Consider the following 17,744-nt stretch of genomic DNA (forward strand, 5'->3'; position numbering starts at 1 on the left):
TGTCTTCGCAAAAAGAAAAGGAGTACTTGTGGCACCTTAGAGACTAACCAATTTATTTGAGCATGAGCTTTCGTGAGCTACAGCTCACTTCATCGGATGCATATGGTGGAAACTGCAGAAGACATTATATACACACAGAGACCATGAAACAATACCTCCTCCCACCCCACTGTCCTGCTGGTAATAGCTTATAGATATTATAGATTATATATATATATTAAATCTTATAGATAAGCTATTACCAGCAGGACAGTGGGGTGGGAGGAGGTATTGTTTCATGGTCTCTGTGTGTATATAATGTCTTCTGCAGTTTCCACCATATGCATCCGATGAAGTGAGCTGTAGCTCACGAAAGCTCATGCTCAAATAAATTGGTTAGTCTCTAAGGTGCCACAAGTACTCCTTTTCTTTTTATGTCTCAAAAGGATAAACTTACGAAAAACGTCATATTACCAGACTTCTGCAATTACATGTCTGTAATATATATTACAAATAATATATATATATATATATATATATATATATATATACACACACAGACAGACATACATGAGACACATTGCATAAAATGGATAATATAAAACTTGCTCAGAAGTTCATATACACACTATATACTGCAGGAATCTGTTTTATCTTTTATATATAATATTATACAGACACACACTTTGAAAATGATTAAATTGAAATAAACTTTATCCAGAGGTTGCAGTAAGCAAAGGTCTCAAGCCTGTCTTAAAACCAACGTTTATTCTGAGATTTGGTCACAAACCCTGTATGTTTAATTTAGAAGTAACTTTATCTTAGTGCTGAAGGAATCAATCGAATTTCCAAAAACTAACTAACTAAAATGCAGCCTTTTCAGGTGCAGAGTTGTATTTAATTCCACTCAATGTGCATTGAGGTTACAGGGACAAACCATCCCGATGTGCAGAAAGAATAGTAAATATGGCAGGCGACCAGCTTGGCTTAACAGTGAAATCCTTGCTGATCTTAAACACAAAAAAGAAGCTTACAAGAAATGGAAGATTGGACAAATGACCAGGGATAAGTACAAAAATATTGCTCGGGCATGCAGGAGTGAAGTCAGGAAGGCCAAATCACACCTGGAGTTGCAGCTAGCAAGAGCTGTTAAGAGTAACAAGAAGGGTTTCTTCAAGTATGTTAGCAACAAGAAGAAAGTCAAGGAAAGTGTGGGCCCCTTACTGAATGAGGGAGGCAACCTAGTGACAGAGGATGTGGAAAAAGCTAGAGTTTTTAAAAAACTCAATGCTTTTTTTGCCTCTCTCTTCACGAACAAGGTCAGCTCCCAGGCTACTGCACTGGGCAGCACAGCATGGGGAGGAGGTGACCAGCCCTCTGTGGAGAAAGAAGTGGTTCAGGACTATTTAGAAAAGCTGGACGTGCACAAGTCCATGGGGCCGGATGCGTTGCATCCGAGAGTGCTAAAGGAGTTGGCGGATGTGATTGCAGAGCCATTGGCCATTATCTTTGAAAACTCATGGCGATCGGGGGAAGTCCCGGATGACTGGAAAAAGGCTAATGTAGTGCCCATCTTTAAAAAAGGGAAGAAGGAGGATCCTGGGAACTACAGGCCAGTCAGCCTCACCTTAGTCTCTGGAAAAATCATGGAGCAGCTCCTCAACGAATCAATTCTGAAGCACTTAGAGGAGAGGAAAGTGATCAGGAACAGTCAGCATGGATTCACCAAGGGCAAGTCATGCCTGACTAATCTAATTGCCTTCTATGACAAGATAACTGGTTCTGTGGATGAAGGGAAAGCAGTGGACGTGTTGTTTCTTGACTTTAGCAAAGCTTTTGACACTGTCTCCCACAGTATTCTTGCCAGCAAGTTAAAGAAATATGGGCTGGATGAATGGACTATAAGGTGGACAGAAAGCTGGCTAGATTGTCGGGCTCAATGGGTAGTGATCAATGGCTCTATGTCTAGTTGGCAGCCGGTATCAAGTGGAGTGCCCCAAGGGTCGGTCCTGAGTCTGGTTTTGTTCAATATCTTCATAAATGATCTGGAGGATGGTGTGGAGTGCACCCTCAGAAAGTTTGCAGATGACACTAAACTGGGAGGAGTGGTAGATACGCTGGAGGGTATGGATAGGATACAGAGGGACCTAGACAAATTGGAGGATTGGGCCAAAAGAAATCTGATGAGGTTCAACAAGGACAAGTGCAGAGTCCTGCACTTAGGATGGAAGAATCCAATGCACCGCTACAGACTAGGGACCGAATGGCTCGGCAGCAGTTCTGCAGAAAAGGACCTAGGGGTTACAGTGGACGAGAAGCTGAATATGAGCCAACAGTGTGCCCTTGTTGCCAAGAAGGCCAGTGGCATTTTGGGATGTATAAGTAGGGGCATTGCCAGCAGATCGAGGGACGTGATCGTTCCCCTCTATTCGACACTGGTGAGGCCTCATCTGGAGTACTGTGTCCAGTTTTGGGCCCCACACTACAGGAAGGATGTGGAAAAATTGGAAAGAGTCCAGCGGAGGGCAACAAAAATTATTAGGGGACTGGAACGCATGACTTATGAGGAGAGGCTGAGGGGACTGGGGATGTTTAGTCTGCGGAAGAGAAGAATGAGGGGGAATTTGATAGCTGCTTTCAACTACCTGAAAGGGGGTTCCAAAGAGGATGGCTCTAGACTGTTCTCAGTGGTAGCAGATGACAGAACAAGGAGTAATGGTCTCAAATTGCAGTGGGGGAGATTTAGGTTGGATATTAGAAAAAACTTTTTCACTAGGAGGGTGGTGAAACACTGGAATGCGTTACCGAAGGAGGTGGTGGAATCTCCTTCCTTAGAAGTTTTTAAGGTCAGGCTTGACAAAGCCCTGGCTGGGATGATTTAATTGGGGATTGGTCGTGCTTTGAGCAGGGGGTTGGACTAGATGACCTCCTGAGGTTTCTTCCAACCCTAATATTCTATAATTCTATGAATGTATCACTTTTAAGCAGTAAATGTGAATTAAGGAATCATCTCTGGCCAAATTCCTACATTTGCAAATAAATCAGGTGCAAAGTAAAGAGGGCAGCCTATACGATCTAATGATCCCTTCTGGTCTTAGATTCTATGCAACCTAACTGCAGAATACATGCAAAGAAGCCAGAGGGCCACCAAACTACTCCAATATTGACTCATCTGGCACAAATTTCATCCATAATCTCCTCTGAATATCCCATGTGCATACACGAGAAATAGTCCTTGGCCTGCTTTGCTTCTGACCACAGCTCCCCAGCTCTGCATATAATTGACAGCATTTGAAAATTAGACAGGCTTAAAATTACTTTTGAAAATTTCCTACATGCTTATCTACCAGTTTAGGCACAGATCCTTGAGCTTTGAAAATCTGGCTACATGTGCCTAAATATGGGTTTAGGTGCCTAAATGTACGTGCCTATGAGTAAAGTTCCAAAAGTGTGTTAGGAAATGAAACTCAGGAGATCTGTGCTTCTAACTTGCTATGGTGCTTTAAAAGTTGTAGTCCTATTTTCGCAAAGATCCATAGCAAGAGCAATGGTCATAGTCTCTTGGTGTAGCAAACAGTTCATGTGCATGTGGCAAATACTGTTGTAACTTGGGGATGGGGATACTGATATTGAGACATGCTGGGTTTCCAGACAAACACAGCTTCATATTGCATAGTCAAGCATACTTCCTTTGCCTAAATATCCTGAATACAAAGTACAACAAAACTCCTGAAGGTTTTAGCCTCTTTTCTCTTTGCTGTAGGTAATGTACATTAAGGAAATAGTGCAGCTGATACAGTTATTCTGAACTGTGGCAGGAAGTGAGGTTTTTAACAGAATGAGCTTTAAAAATTCCAGATGTACTCACATTAAACCCACCAAAAAAATCTAAGCCCAGGATCAACTCTCCATTCCAACTAAACCCGATCAGACCTCTAAATGTAACTTTTGAAGAAATGCCAGCCTTTTCTTTTAGAAAATCTTAATTGGTTCTTACTAATGAAACAGAAAATGCCATTTGGGGGGATGACAATACTTGCATTGTTTTATTCCATTTTACTAGTCTGGCTTCTAAGAATACTCTGCATACTGAATACTGTGTTCACTCAAAAAAGCCCTCTCACAAAACTGAAATGATAGGGATTCTGTAGGTTGGAGTGAATGCAACAACAGAATGAGGAGGAACTTTTAAAAACTGGAAGGGTTCCTTTTACCATGCAAGTATTTTAAAGGCAATATTCTCATAGAAGTCTCAATTTCTTCCATTTTCAGGTGTTCAAGCTAAACAGTAACACAGAGGTTGATCATATTTTCAGGGTGCTGCAGGAAACAGCGTTGGCAATTTAGTAAGGTTAAGATCTTCATCTTATTTAGATTGAGTGAATACTGGTGTTGGGAGGCAGTGCCATCTTTTTGATAAGGCATCAAACTGAGGTCTAGATCTCCTAAGGTTAGTCAAGATGGCACTTTTCACATGGGCACATCAGTCTCGCTTTTGGAACCAGGACCAGGTGAAATTCTTGGGTAAGTACATCCTACCTCCTCAGATTTCCTCAGCAGTTCAGTAGAATACAGTATTCGTCTCCATTCCCTGTCCCCAAATACCACGTGGTGGTGTTATATGCTGTTAAAAATATAGCGATGCTTCACTCCAGAGATGTCTGTGCTTCAGTGTCAGGCCAGGTGATCCCTGGGCAGGTCCAGAATCCAATCTTGTAAATCATCTGAGCGGAGTGCTCCTGTTGCCATCAGTGGCAGCTCCAAACACAGAAGTCAGGCCCGTACTTTCTAACGCACTTTGGGATCAAACCAGATCACATCCACATCCAATATGAATCACACATCTACGTGGAGGAATTAAAGCTGAGCATGTTTTCCATACGCGTTTGACTTTTTCCATCTCTAGTAACTGAGGTTGTAGGAGGTTTCCCAGCACATTTATCCCATCATTTGATTTGCTATCTAAATTTTGCAGACACATTCAATTTTCTGCCTTCCAATTTATTTTCTTCTCCTCCTGTATTGATTTTGGCAGCCTTGCTCTGGTATGTTAAGAGGTAGGGAAAAAATGCTCCTCACCAACCCTGACCGTCATTTCTTGAAGTGATATAGTGGTCAAACATCTGCCTCATATAACATACCCCCTTTGCCTCGTATATCCACTTCACCAGCTAACTTAAACTGGGCCATAAAGGGTTACAGAATGATTTATGCAGCTGTTCAAAGAAGCAACATATTTGCCAAGCTGAATCTCCATGAATTGATTTATTCTGTATCACATGCTACTTGTGAAAGCTGAGGCTATAATAAACATTTTTCACTAAGAAATTGGGAAGGACAATGGGAGTTTAAAAGGCCACAGAGAAAGGAGGTCAGGAAAGCCACTTATTCTATGAGAAGGATATAGCAGGCTGTTTAGAGCTGCTGGAATATGACATAAATGATCTTAAGGCAAAAAGGAAACTTTAGAACTGCAAAGGGAAGAGTAAAAGTAGATTAATAGAAAGAACAGATGAATGTGAATGTTGATCTGACACATTTACATTTACTGTATGACTATAAAGTCCTTATTCCACATTTCAGAGTGTAAGTCTGACCCTTTTAATGGGTGAAAGCAATGCCTTTAATGAAAGAATTTGGATCCAAGCTCCTCTTGGCTATTAATTTTGTAGAAAATCCAATTGAAGACAAAATTCTTCCATTAAGCAACTTGGCAACACACATGCTAGAAGGTAATTATACTGAGGTAATCATTTATCCCAGCAGTAGCTAACTAAATTAATTAGGACAGCTTAAAAGTCTGTGTGTGAAGTCCCAAACAACTGCTAAATGTTATATTACATGCAACCATACTGGTTCTTGACATTTGTACTGGGAATAAATACTTCATATAGTAAAAAAATTACCCCATGCTCCCTCCCCAAGATTACTGTGGTCATTGAAAAAATCACATGGCACTTAAAACAAGCATAGGGGTGTCATGTCCTGATGTCCTGGCCAAAATCTATTTTGAGAGAGTACTAAGAGCTCAGTCCTATCAGGTGCTGAGAAACTGCTGCAGTATGCTGAATGCCCTGAACTCCTGTCAATTTGAGGGTGCTCAGACCCTCTCAGGAAGTACTCAGCACCCAACAGTTTTGGGCCCAGAATGCTTATCTAAATGGCATCTACAGTTTCAAATAGATGTTGTATTTCTTTTCACTCCCTTATATGAATTTACTCTGGCTACACTGGTGAACAGTTGCTGAAGTGATGTGCTGCCAGTATATTTTAAGAGAGAGCTCCCAGAAAAATGTTCCCCTTAGAGCATGATAAACTTCATGTACCAGGCTGCCGTGTAGATAGGAGGTGTGAAATACTGGGACTTTTATTCATTCATTCTAACATTTAAACAAATTACTGGCACATCTCTCTATATAATAGGATTACATAGCTTGGCAAATACACTTATATTAACTCTGTAGGTAGAAAATATGTATACTATATTCCTGAAAATATCCTCACTAGAGCTCAGCTTTGTGTACTTGTGTACTTTGAAATGCGAGGGAATGGAGATTTTGTAAGGACCCCAGTGATATCCACTTCTGAGATCATTAATTATATTACCATAGTGCCTAGGAGCCCTAGTCATGGACCAGGATCCCGTTGTGCTAGGTGCTGTACAAACACAGAATAAAAAGTTGGGTCCATGCTAATGGCAAAATCTGGTTTATTTTAAAGGCAAAAGATTTTCTCTCCCAAAGTATTTTTATGACCCTCTGGGGAAAAAAACATCAATACCAGGGGTGATGTAGCCATATCCATGGAAGGAGTGATTCCCATGAAGAGGCAGTGCAGTTACTCCCAATCCTCCCATCAGTTTGGTAGCAGGATTTTAACAAGTGACTCATGAAAATCACATTAGTGAGTAGGCGTTCTATCCCCCAAACAATTACACTGTCAGCAGTGCATGAAAGGATTCCATAAGTATGCCCCATGCATTGGGATCCTTAGGAATGAAACATCACTGTATAAATGTAACATTTACCAGGAAGGCATAGAATGCACCAGCAAATTGTGTCCTTAGTACTAAAGCTTCTTAGGTTAAAAAGAAAAGAAAAAAAGGGGCGGGGAGCAGGAATGCTCAGTCCTCTATAAGGGAGTGTTGCTGGAGTCAAATAGAAACCTACATTGAAAAGATCAAAGCATCCATGCTGAAGGAAGAAATAATCAGTCCAAATGAGAAGAGCATAACATCTATTCCATTTGCTTATTTACTGAAGGAGCTCACTCAACACCCTCCAATAAAAATGAGTAATTTTTGTGTGTCACCTGTCAGTAATAATCTCTCTCTCATATACACACACACAGAGGCTTCTGAAGCATCATATATCAAAGTGCACTGTGAACTCTTTGAGTATGTATACTGTTTTGTAGAAAATGGTCCATGGTGCAGCTCTTGTTACTGATATTCTTATAATTCATGTTAGGATACTAGGCAGGTCAATGCTTTTTCCTATTTGTATTTTTTTTTAAAGTAACAGAAGATGCATTGTACACTGTTGTCAATATGATCTCTACCTGAGTAGGGACTGCAGTGTTTGGCCTAGAACAGGGAACAGAAGGCAAAATTGAAGCAAGGGAATAATGGGATTGACCATTCCATTTCTTCTGTGACAACTAGAGAGGATTAAAATAGGGAGGGTTTGTCAAAGCAAGCTCAGACCGGCTTGACATTTGCTAAACCAAAGTCAACACCGAAGGTAGTTCAGAGCCAGCGTCCATTCATCCAAATCTCCAAAGACTGAGAATGTGAGAAAGTTAAGGGACACAGCCCCTCCCTGTTAGAATATATTGTTACTGTGGTGGAGTGAAAGAAATAGAGCTCTTAGCACTCTGATGAGTAAATTAATTTGTGAATTCAACAAAGGACTGAATTAGCAAGCATTTTACCAGATTTTGGGCTTGATTCTCCATCATCTTCCATCTTTTGCAGTTATTTATTACTCATAATTTCCTCTAATGGCTTTACAGATTCACTGGTGAACAGACCAGACAAAACCTTGTTTCACCTTGCCAATCCCCCTGACTTCACTGTATGATTAGTTTTCATAGCTGAAGTTCATAATTCACCCCACACATCACCTTGGGAAAGCAAGTCTGAGTATCCCCTCACATGCACTGTCAAAAGTCATTCCACTACAGTCAATTGAACGACAGTGCTACAAAATAAGGACTGATGAAAGAAGACTGGTTACTTATCAATGAGAGCTCTGTAGGTGGAGCACTTCCAAAGAACACTGGGCTTTTCCCATGACCCAGCACTTCCTTTAATGCTTCTTATAGGAGGATTTTAAAAAAAAATCCATATGTGCCCAGTTTAAATATTTCAGTTAATTATGCAGATGTAACATTACCTCCATTATATCCACATTGGCACAGCACAGTTTTAACAAAACAGCAAGCTAAATGAACCCACTTAAAAATAAACATTTTTTACACACAGAGGTGGGCTGCTTGCTTCTGAATGGCTAATACAATTTAAAAAAAACAAACACAACTTTGTCTTTGTAATTTAGATGTATGGATTTTAATACAATCAGACTATTTGGCTGTCACTTCCATCAGAGACAAGGGTACCTACTTCTCTATTTTAAAAAATGAAGTGTAATGTTGAGCTTTATAGTCTGTGGTCCCAAATTTTCAGAAGTGACTTGTGATTTTAGGTGTTCAGTTTGAGATAAAGGGGCCTGATTTTCAGAGGGTGGGTGTACAGCACTTTCTAAAAATTAGGCCACTCTGGGTACATCTACCAACCTCAAGTCTGCGTGACCTGGGCTTGTCAACTTAGTGTTTCCAAGGTTTTGCTTGAGTGTCACATACCACTGTGAACCTGGGTTTATAGTTGCTGGACCCGGGTTTTACAGCTGTGCAGATGCATCCATACTGTACTACACCAACCTTCTGACTCAAGACTGTGGCTTGACCTGCATCCGATATACTGCAGCATGATAGGGTTTGGACCTGAGTCACAGCAGGACATGGGCTTGGATTCATGCCCACAGCTGGATCCTGGGATCTGCGTCCTGAGTGCTTGCTGACCCAAGTCATACTGATTTGTGTGTGGATGGAAATGGGGCTTGGGCTCAAACCTGAGTCAGCACCCGAGCTTAGTGTGTAGTTTAGACACATACCCTTAAGAAGATCCCTAAAGTTGGGAACAGAAAACTACTAGTTACTTTAAAAAATGTAGCCGAGGATTCCCAGAATACAATGATGCTATGATAACAGCTGAGAGAAGCTTGATGAGTTCTGCATTCAAAACAGAAATAAAATCTCAGATTGATAGGCCTTTTGGGGTTTTATAAGTAGTCTTTTACCCTACAACGGTCGCTTCCATTTGGAAGTAGCTTTCATTACATGAACAACACCAAAGAGCCCCTCAACTATTTGACCACAAAACTATTGACTACTTGGACTGTCAACACCACAAAGTAGCCCAAATAATAAATTAACTTTTTATTAAGTGTGGTTAACATTAGCATTACAATGAGGGATTGTTTGAAAACAAGCTATATTGCTGTTGCTCAAAAGCTAGAAGAAAGTGGTTCTCGGTTTCTTTGTTTCTCCTGGAGGGCAACCACAGGGGTTACATTAAATCTTTTAAAACACATTGACAGTTGAAAAAGTGCTGCTGCTGCTCTAGTGACATTTTATGCTTTTTAATTACTATTAATTAAGTTAGCTAAAGTTGTTTACTTGTTCTAGTAAGTTTTAAGCCTTGTGGAGAGACACAGCTGTCTCTAAACTTGAACAAACTTAGACCCTGTTCCATTACTTATGTGGCATTTCCAGTGAAGGCAGTGGGGGATCTACACGGGAAACTTCTGTTTGACTCTGGTGTTATGGACATGGCTGTGTGAAATGCGCACAGCAAAGCCTGAAACCTGTGAAACTCACCTGGTCTGGGCATTCCACTATGAATTCAAAAGTCAAAACAGGTTTGCTTAAAAGGTCTAAGGCTCAAAAACTATCTGGAGCAGCATTGCACTGCTTCAGAACAATGCAGCACTTATGGTTTGGGAGCACATGAAACTCCATACTTGAATTGTAGCTATATGTAAATTGAAACCAAAGCAAACTTTGTGCTACCCTGGGGCCTGATCCTGCATCTCTTACTTGGACAAGACTCCCCTGGCTTCAAGAAGAGCTTTGTCCATGGGAGGAGTGTAGGATTGAGCCCCAAAACCTCATTTTCTTACCTCTGTAGTAGCACTGAGGAATGTGTGTGCACAAGAGTATACATTGGTGGAATCAGAAACAGCTGGGATTGGTCTCAGTAGTCCATGAGGTAATTATAGATAGTATTCGTCTTCTGCTAAATTGTATAGATTTAGAATGCTCTAATATATCCTGGGGTGGCTTTTCCCTCCCCCACCCCACACACACACCCTCACAACTCCAGAATTAGAGGATCTTAAAGCTACCTTCCTTCCCTCCTCCCCCTTTCTCTTCTCAGCTCTGCTGAGTGCAAAAGCAATGAAGCAGAGGATCTGGCCACTACAGCTAACAGGACAATGAGGGGATGATAAAACTGCCACTCCAGATTAGTGGATTCCTGAGCCTGATTCTCCATGGATTTATGCCTTGTCTAGTCACTTATACCCATGCAAAGTGAATGGTTCGATTCTAAGGTGACTTCACTTTGCACAGATTTAAATGAGGGTACAACATAAAAGGCAATAGAAAATCAGGCATAATGTATGCAGGACATTGGAATTTTTAAGGCATGTAAGGCACATACAATGGTAAATTCCACACAAACGTCAAATAAACATTTAACAATAGCAAATGAGTCACAAACTCTATTTTAAATAGAAAGGGGAACATATTCCTGATTTCAAAAATAGAAATTAAGGGTGTAATCCTGCTCCCATTGAAATTAATTGCAAAACTCATCAGACCCTCAAGATATTAAAGTGGCTTACTTTTAATTACATTTCCTTCTTGATGCAAAGCATGACAAGGAATGAAAGCAACTAATGATTCAGTCATTTCAGATCTCTATCTTTCCAGATGGAAAAACGGAATGGGTCAAGTTGCTGACTGGATTCCCCTATGTCAAATGCTGTTATGTGAACATAAAGGGACTTGTTCCTAGAAGATCAGGTCAGCTTTAAAATGCATCAGTCTTTTTTTCCTCCTGATTGCATTCTCTCCCCCCCGCCCTTTTCCGTCTTATTCCTGTATGTACTGCTATTATAATAGCGAGACATGAATCCAATCCAAAACATGAACAATCTCGCACAGACATTCTGAGTTAAGAGGAATGACTTGACTGGTCATTGTTGCCTAATTTCATTATGTTTAAACCACAAGGGCTGATAAAAATAGTTAAATTTTCATAATATGCATTTTTTTTAAAGTGAAAATCATTCTACCAAAAATCAACAATTTTTACATGCAGTATCTTCTGGTCAAGAGATTATTATTAAAGAGGATGGACTTGGAAGTACACTAAAGCTGAAAGGCAGCATTGTCACATTTGAAGAGTAAACAGCATCACATTTCACCTTTTTCTGTCAGAATAGTGCACAATAGTGGTCCCATTGTACTGTAGATGGGGCAATTTTCCTGTCAAACACAGCAAGCTAAGAAATCCCTTTTCACATCCCAAAGCTCTTCTGACCATCTGGAAAGCAAACTTAATAAAAAATAAACTTACTGTTTTCATTTTACAAGGAGAGCTTACCACTCAGTGCTTCAGATGATGCTGAATATATTACATATATATGTATAATTTTTTTATATAATTGTTTACTTCAGAGACTCATAAAGAGTTGTTAAAAAGCAAGGAATTCAAAACATATACTCTATTGAAAAACAAAAGAAAATTGTTCTAGGCTTGACATTTTGATGTGCAAAATTCAGAGCAGATTCAGAGGAAATCCATGAATATGGCTAATAGCTGAGGCACTGAGAGGAAATTATTAGATCAGTCCATTTAAACACAGTCACAACACAGCCTTGTGAGGCTTGGGAGCTCCCATGACTACTACTTCTCTTCTCTGAGGGATAGAGACTGTCACTGTTTTTCACACTAAATAGCAATCTGGGGTAAAGGGCTATTTATATAAGAGTAGTAGAATCTGGCTCAAAGCAAAGATATTGCAATATTCATTATTCTACAAAAATTGTGTTAAATTCACCAGGGCCTGAATTGTGGCAGAACCCCTTGTGGATGGGCACTTCACCAAAAGAATAGGTTGCGGTGGAATAAAACAGATCTAACTCCACTTATGGAAGGGAGGGGCAATACCAAAAGTAGGCAGTGCTGGCCAAAAGAGGGTTGTTACCATAGCATCTGAGTACTTCACAATCTTTTAATGTATTTATCTTCACAGAGGCTGACCAGACAGCAAGTGTGAAAAATTGGGACGGGGGAGTGGGGTAATAGGAGACGATATAAGAAAAAGACCCCAAAATCGGAACTGTCCCTATAAAATCAGGACATCTGGTCACCCTATCCTCACAGCACCCCTGAGGTACTATTAGTAGAAGTACTATCCCCCCCTTTGCAGATGGGCAGAAGTACCCCCCCCCCCTTTGCAGATGGGCAGCTGAGGCACAGAGAGACTAAGTGATTTCCTCCAGGTCATACAGGACAACTGTAGCAAACCAGGGAATGGAACTCAGCTCTGCTGAGTCTCAGGCTAACACCCAAACTGCAGGACCATTCTTCCTGTGCTTGCTAGGTCATCCAGTTGAGATCTGTAAAAAGTGGAAGCTCCTGTTCAAAACCCAGCAATATTGTTAATCTATCCAACTATACTCTTAGCCCAGCAGAAGAATCTCTCCTATCTCGGGGCCTCTCCTTCTGCCCATCCACTCCCACGAACATGATACAGTTCTGTGGTGACCTAGAATCCTATTTTCGATGTCTCCAACTCAAGGAATATTTCCAACACACCTCTGAACAACATACTAACCCACAGAGACTTTCCTACCAAGACTACAAAAAGAAGGATTCTGGATGGACTCCTCCTGAAGGTTGAAACAACAGACTGGACTTCTACATAGAGTGCTTCCGCCGACGTGCATGGGCTGAAATAGTGGAAAAGCAGCATCACTTGCCCCATAACCTCAGCCGTGCAGAACACAATGCCATCCACAGCCTCAGAAACAACTCTGACATCATAATCAAAAAGGCTGACAAAGGAGGTGCTGTCGTCATCATGAATAGGTCGGAATATGAACAAGAGGCTGCTAGGCAGCTCTCCAACACCACTTTCTACAAGCCATTATCCTCTGATCCCACTGAGGGTTACCAAAAGAAACTACACCATTTGCTCAAGAAACTCCCTGAAAAAGCACAAGAACAAATCCGCACAGACACACCCCTGGAATCCCGACTTGGGGTATTCTATCTGCTACCCAAGATCCATAAACCTGGAAATCCTGGACGCCCATCATCTCAGGCATTGGCACCCTGACAGCAGGACTGTCTGGCAATTTAGACTCCCTCCTCAAGCCCTACGCTACCAGCACTCCTAGCTATCTTCGAGACACCACTGACTTCCTGAGGAAACTACAATCCATCTGTGATCTTCCTGAAAACACCATCCTAGCCACCATGGATGTAGAAGCCCTCTACACCAACATTCCACACAAAGATGGACTACAAGCCATCAGGAACAGTACCCCGATAATGTCACGGCAAACCTGGTGGCTGAACTTTGTGATTTTGTCCTCAGCCATAACTATTTCACATTTGGGGACGATGTATACCTTCAAATCAGCGGCACTGCTATGGATACCTGCATAGCCCCACAGTATGCCAACAATTTTATGGCTGACTTAGAACAACGCTTCCTCAGCTCTCATCCCCTAATGCCCCTACTCTACTTGCGCTACATTGATGACATCTTCATCATCTGAATCCATGGAAAAGAAGCCCTTGAGGAATTCCACCATGATTTCAACGATTTTCATCCCACCATCAACCTCAGCCTGGACCAGTCCACACAAGAGATCCACTTCCTGGACACTACGGTGCTAATAAGCGATGGTCACATAAACACCACCCTATACCGGAAACCTACTGACCGCTATGCCTACCTACATGCCTCCGGCTTTCATCCAGAGCACACCACACGATCCATTGTCTACAGCCAAGCTCTACGATACAACCTCATTTGCTCTAACCCCTAGGACAGAGACAAACACCTACAAGATCTCTATCAAGCATTCCTACAACTACAACACCTATCTGCTGAAGTGAAGAAACAGATTGACAGAGCCAGAAGAGTACCCAGAAGTTATCTACTACAGGACCGGCCCATCAAAGAAAATAACAGAACGCCACTAGCCATCACCTTCAGACCCCTGCTAAAATCTCTCCAACGCATCATCAAGGATCTACAACCTATCCTGAAGGACGACCCATCACTCTCACAGATCTTGGGAGACAGGCCAGTCCTTGCTTACAGACAGCCCCCCAACCTGAAGCAAATACTCACCAGCAACCACACACCACACAACAGAACCACTAACCCAGGAACTTATCCTTGCAACAAAGCCCGTTGCCAACTGTGTCCACATATCTATTCAGGGGACATCATCATAGGGCCTAATCACATCAGCCACACTATCAGAGGCTCGTTCACCTGCACATCTACCAATGTGATATATGCCATCATGTGCCAGCAATACCCCTCTGCCATGTACATTGGCCAAACTGGACAGTCGCTATGTAAAAGAATAAATGGACACAAATCAGATGTCAAGAATTATAACATTCAAAAACCAGTTGGAGAACACTTCAATCTCTTTGATCACTCCATTACAGACCTAAAAGTGGCAATTCTTTTAAAAAAAACTTCAAAAACAGACTCCAATGAGAGACTGCTGAACTGGAATTAATTTGCAAACTGGATACAATTAATTTAGGCTTGAATAAAGACTGGGAGTGGATGGGTCATTACACAAAGTAAAACTATTTCCCCATGTGTTCCCCCCCCCACACACACACATACACACACACTTCCTCAGACATTCTTGTCAACTGCTGGAAATGGCCCACCTTGATTATCACTACAAAAGGTTCCCCTCTTCGCCCCCGCTCTCCTGCTGGTAATAGCTCACCTTACCTGATCACTCTCGTTACAGTGTGTATGGTTACACCCATTGTTTCATGTTTTCTGTGTATATAAATCTCCCCACTGTATTTTCCACTGCATGCATCCAATGAAGTGGGCTGTAGCTCACGAAAGCTTATGCTCAAATAAATTTGTTAGTCTCTAAGGTGCCACAAGTACTCCTTTTCTTTTTGTTCAAACTAAGACACCCTATTCAGATTTTCTCAAATTAGGGACAGCTAGGCTATTTTCTGTGCTATTTAATGTGAAAAATAGTGTGGTTTGGTTTGTATAAGCCTGTACCAGCTCTGGCTAGAGCAGCACCACACACTCATAGCAGACTTTGCCTCTGTCCAGGCTGAGCCTGGGGTCAGAGTTTGCTAAATTTTGACATCCTGGAAGGTTAGACTCAGTAGTGAGGAATACTGACTCAAAGCTTAAACATCCTTTGGTCTTCCAGGTGGCCACTGCGTCTCAGCACCAAAATAGTTACCTTAACGCCAGTGCCAATTTACACTCACAGGGGATCTGGCCCATCATGTTCAGCACCTATTACTGTACAATGTACAATACTTTGCAATCATTCCTCTTTGGGTGGGCTTCTTTCCAATAATACCTTCCCTGATATGCTGGAGCTGCTACCCTAAAATCTCAGAATCATGGAAATTAGAAGTGGAAATGACCTATTAAGCGTAGAATTTACCTCTACACTCTGTTTTCCCAGGATGGAATTAGGGCTATTAGAGATGGAAAAGACATTTGTTATACTTAACATTTACCATGTGTTTCTCTGGATATTACCAGTTTGGGGGGAATTCTGCCACCAGAAATAGGGTTACCAACATGTGGAATATTTGGGCCAGTGGAAAAAATAGAGAGTGCGGTGGAGAATCATGATAGACCTACTTCCCCACCTCCCGTGAAAGAAAGAAGGGAAATATAAAAACAAAGAAAACAGATCCTTTGATCTGTCCCTTGTGCATTTATCATTGCCTAGAAGTGAGGAGAGGCTTACAGTCACTATGCAGCCCATTAACTGGCATTGAGGTCACCAGGTTGATCCCAGGGAGCAACTTACAACCATCTTGGCTGCTTTAACTTATACTAAAGACACCCTGGTCACACCCATTTTCTCCATGCTATACCCACTACACCAAAGTCCTGGTAGTAGAGCGGTGTAGGAATCATTAAGGTGACTCTATGCTACCCAAGGTTTTCCCTGCATGGGGTGAAAATTTTCAAGTGTCAAGACCTGCCAGCTTCAGGGCAGCTGTGCACCAGGAGACCAGTGTAAAACTGCCCTAGTGCAGGCAGGAGCTGCTCCATGTGATTCAAAGATAGGCCAAAGGTTAGCATCTGTATAAGGGTGAGGGATCTGAATATTAAGTGCCAAATAGTTACTAATATTAATTTAATTGAATTGATAGGCCCATAGGGCACATATCTTCAGAGGTGACTGGGCTCACAGTTTCAGACAAAGAATAATAAAGCAAGTGCAACAGCTTTCCAGACATTTGGGTGATAGAAGAAATAATAGAATAAATGGGGTCAGTCATAAAAACGCAAATAGCTTCTGACTGGCTGAGTGGCCTTTCCCACTTATTCTTCTTATATTTCTTTACTATGGGCTAGATGACTTAGTCACACTTGCAAGTGGTTTGGAACCGAAGCAGCATGGGCTGACAGATAAGTCTGGCAAAATGGCGTGGCCTGAGGATTGAATTCCTTCTAAATTTCATGAAATGTGTAATCTCACAAATTTCCATTCCAGCCCTGGAAACAGCATATGCAGAAAACATCAATTCAAAGCATATTTTGCAGCATTTGATTCTTTTCATTTAAGCACAGCATTTGTCAAAACCTCTAGGAAATTCTCATACAAATACACAGAGGGGAAAAAATTACTACAATAACACATGGAATCACCACCATAAATGCTAACAGCCAGCATGCAAGGAGGTCCGGTTTTGCAATTAAATGCAGAGTTTTAAAACTTTTACATCCCTATTATGACAAAGTACCACTCAGCATTTTAAAGGAAGGAAGTTTTAGAAGTGAACTGTGCATGCATTTTGAAAACAAGCATTTTTATAGCCTGTTTACAAAATATGGGCATCAGTAATTTGACCCCATGTGAATTTAAAATTCATATGCATACCCACTATTTAGTGTATATACAGTACACACAAAACCAATAGTGTACAAAATGACAGGTGATTTTTTTATGCTCAAATTAAGATCCCTTAAAAAGGCCTGATTTTCAGACGGTGAGTCCTCACCCTTTTCAGAAAATCTAGTCTCTTTAAAGGTGTTTCTAGATGGGCACCAAAATATGGAGGCAACCAGAATCACTGATCTCTTTTGCAATTGTTGGCCATGCACTTTATACATCGCAATATGCACTGTAATAATTACCTTTAAAAATACAAAAAAATTAAGGAAAGGAATACATGCGTTAAGTCTGCCTAAGCCATAATTACACCTTTAAAAAGAAAAGAAAAAATAAAATAAACCCCATTTATTTGTGCCTGTAATTACTGCTAAACTCTATGTAATAGTTAACCTCAGCATTGGGCTCTTAGGCACTACAGTATACAAATAATTAAAAAAACAACAATTATGTGGACACGCATTTAGAAGCCATCATCC

General features: G+C 41.2%; 1 protein-coding gene across 2 annotated transcripts in view; it reads right to left on the minus strand.

Moving 5' to 3' along the window:
• SEMA3C (semaphorin 3C) overlaps positions 1-17,744 on the minus strand; it is a 162,592-nt gene that overhangs the window by 140,178 nt on the left and 4,670 nt on the right. The window lies entirely within an intron of this gene.

Source organism: Lepidochelys olivacea (genome assembly GCF_965140295.1).
Source record: "Lepidochelys olivacea isolate rLepOli2 genome assembly, chromosome: 1".
NCBI classification, from domain to species: domain Eukaryota; kingdom Metazoa; phylum Chordata; order Testudines; family Cheloniidae; genus Lepidochelys; species Lepidochelys olivacea.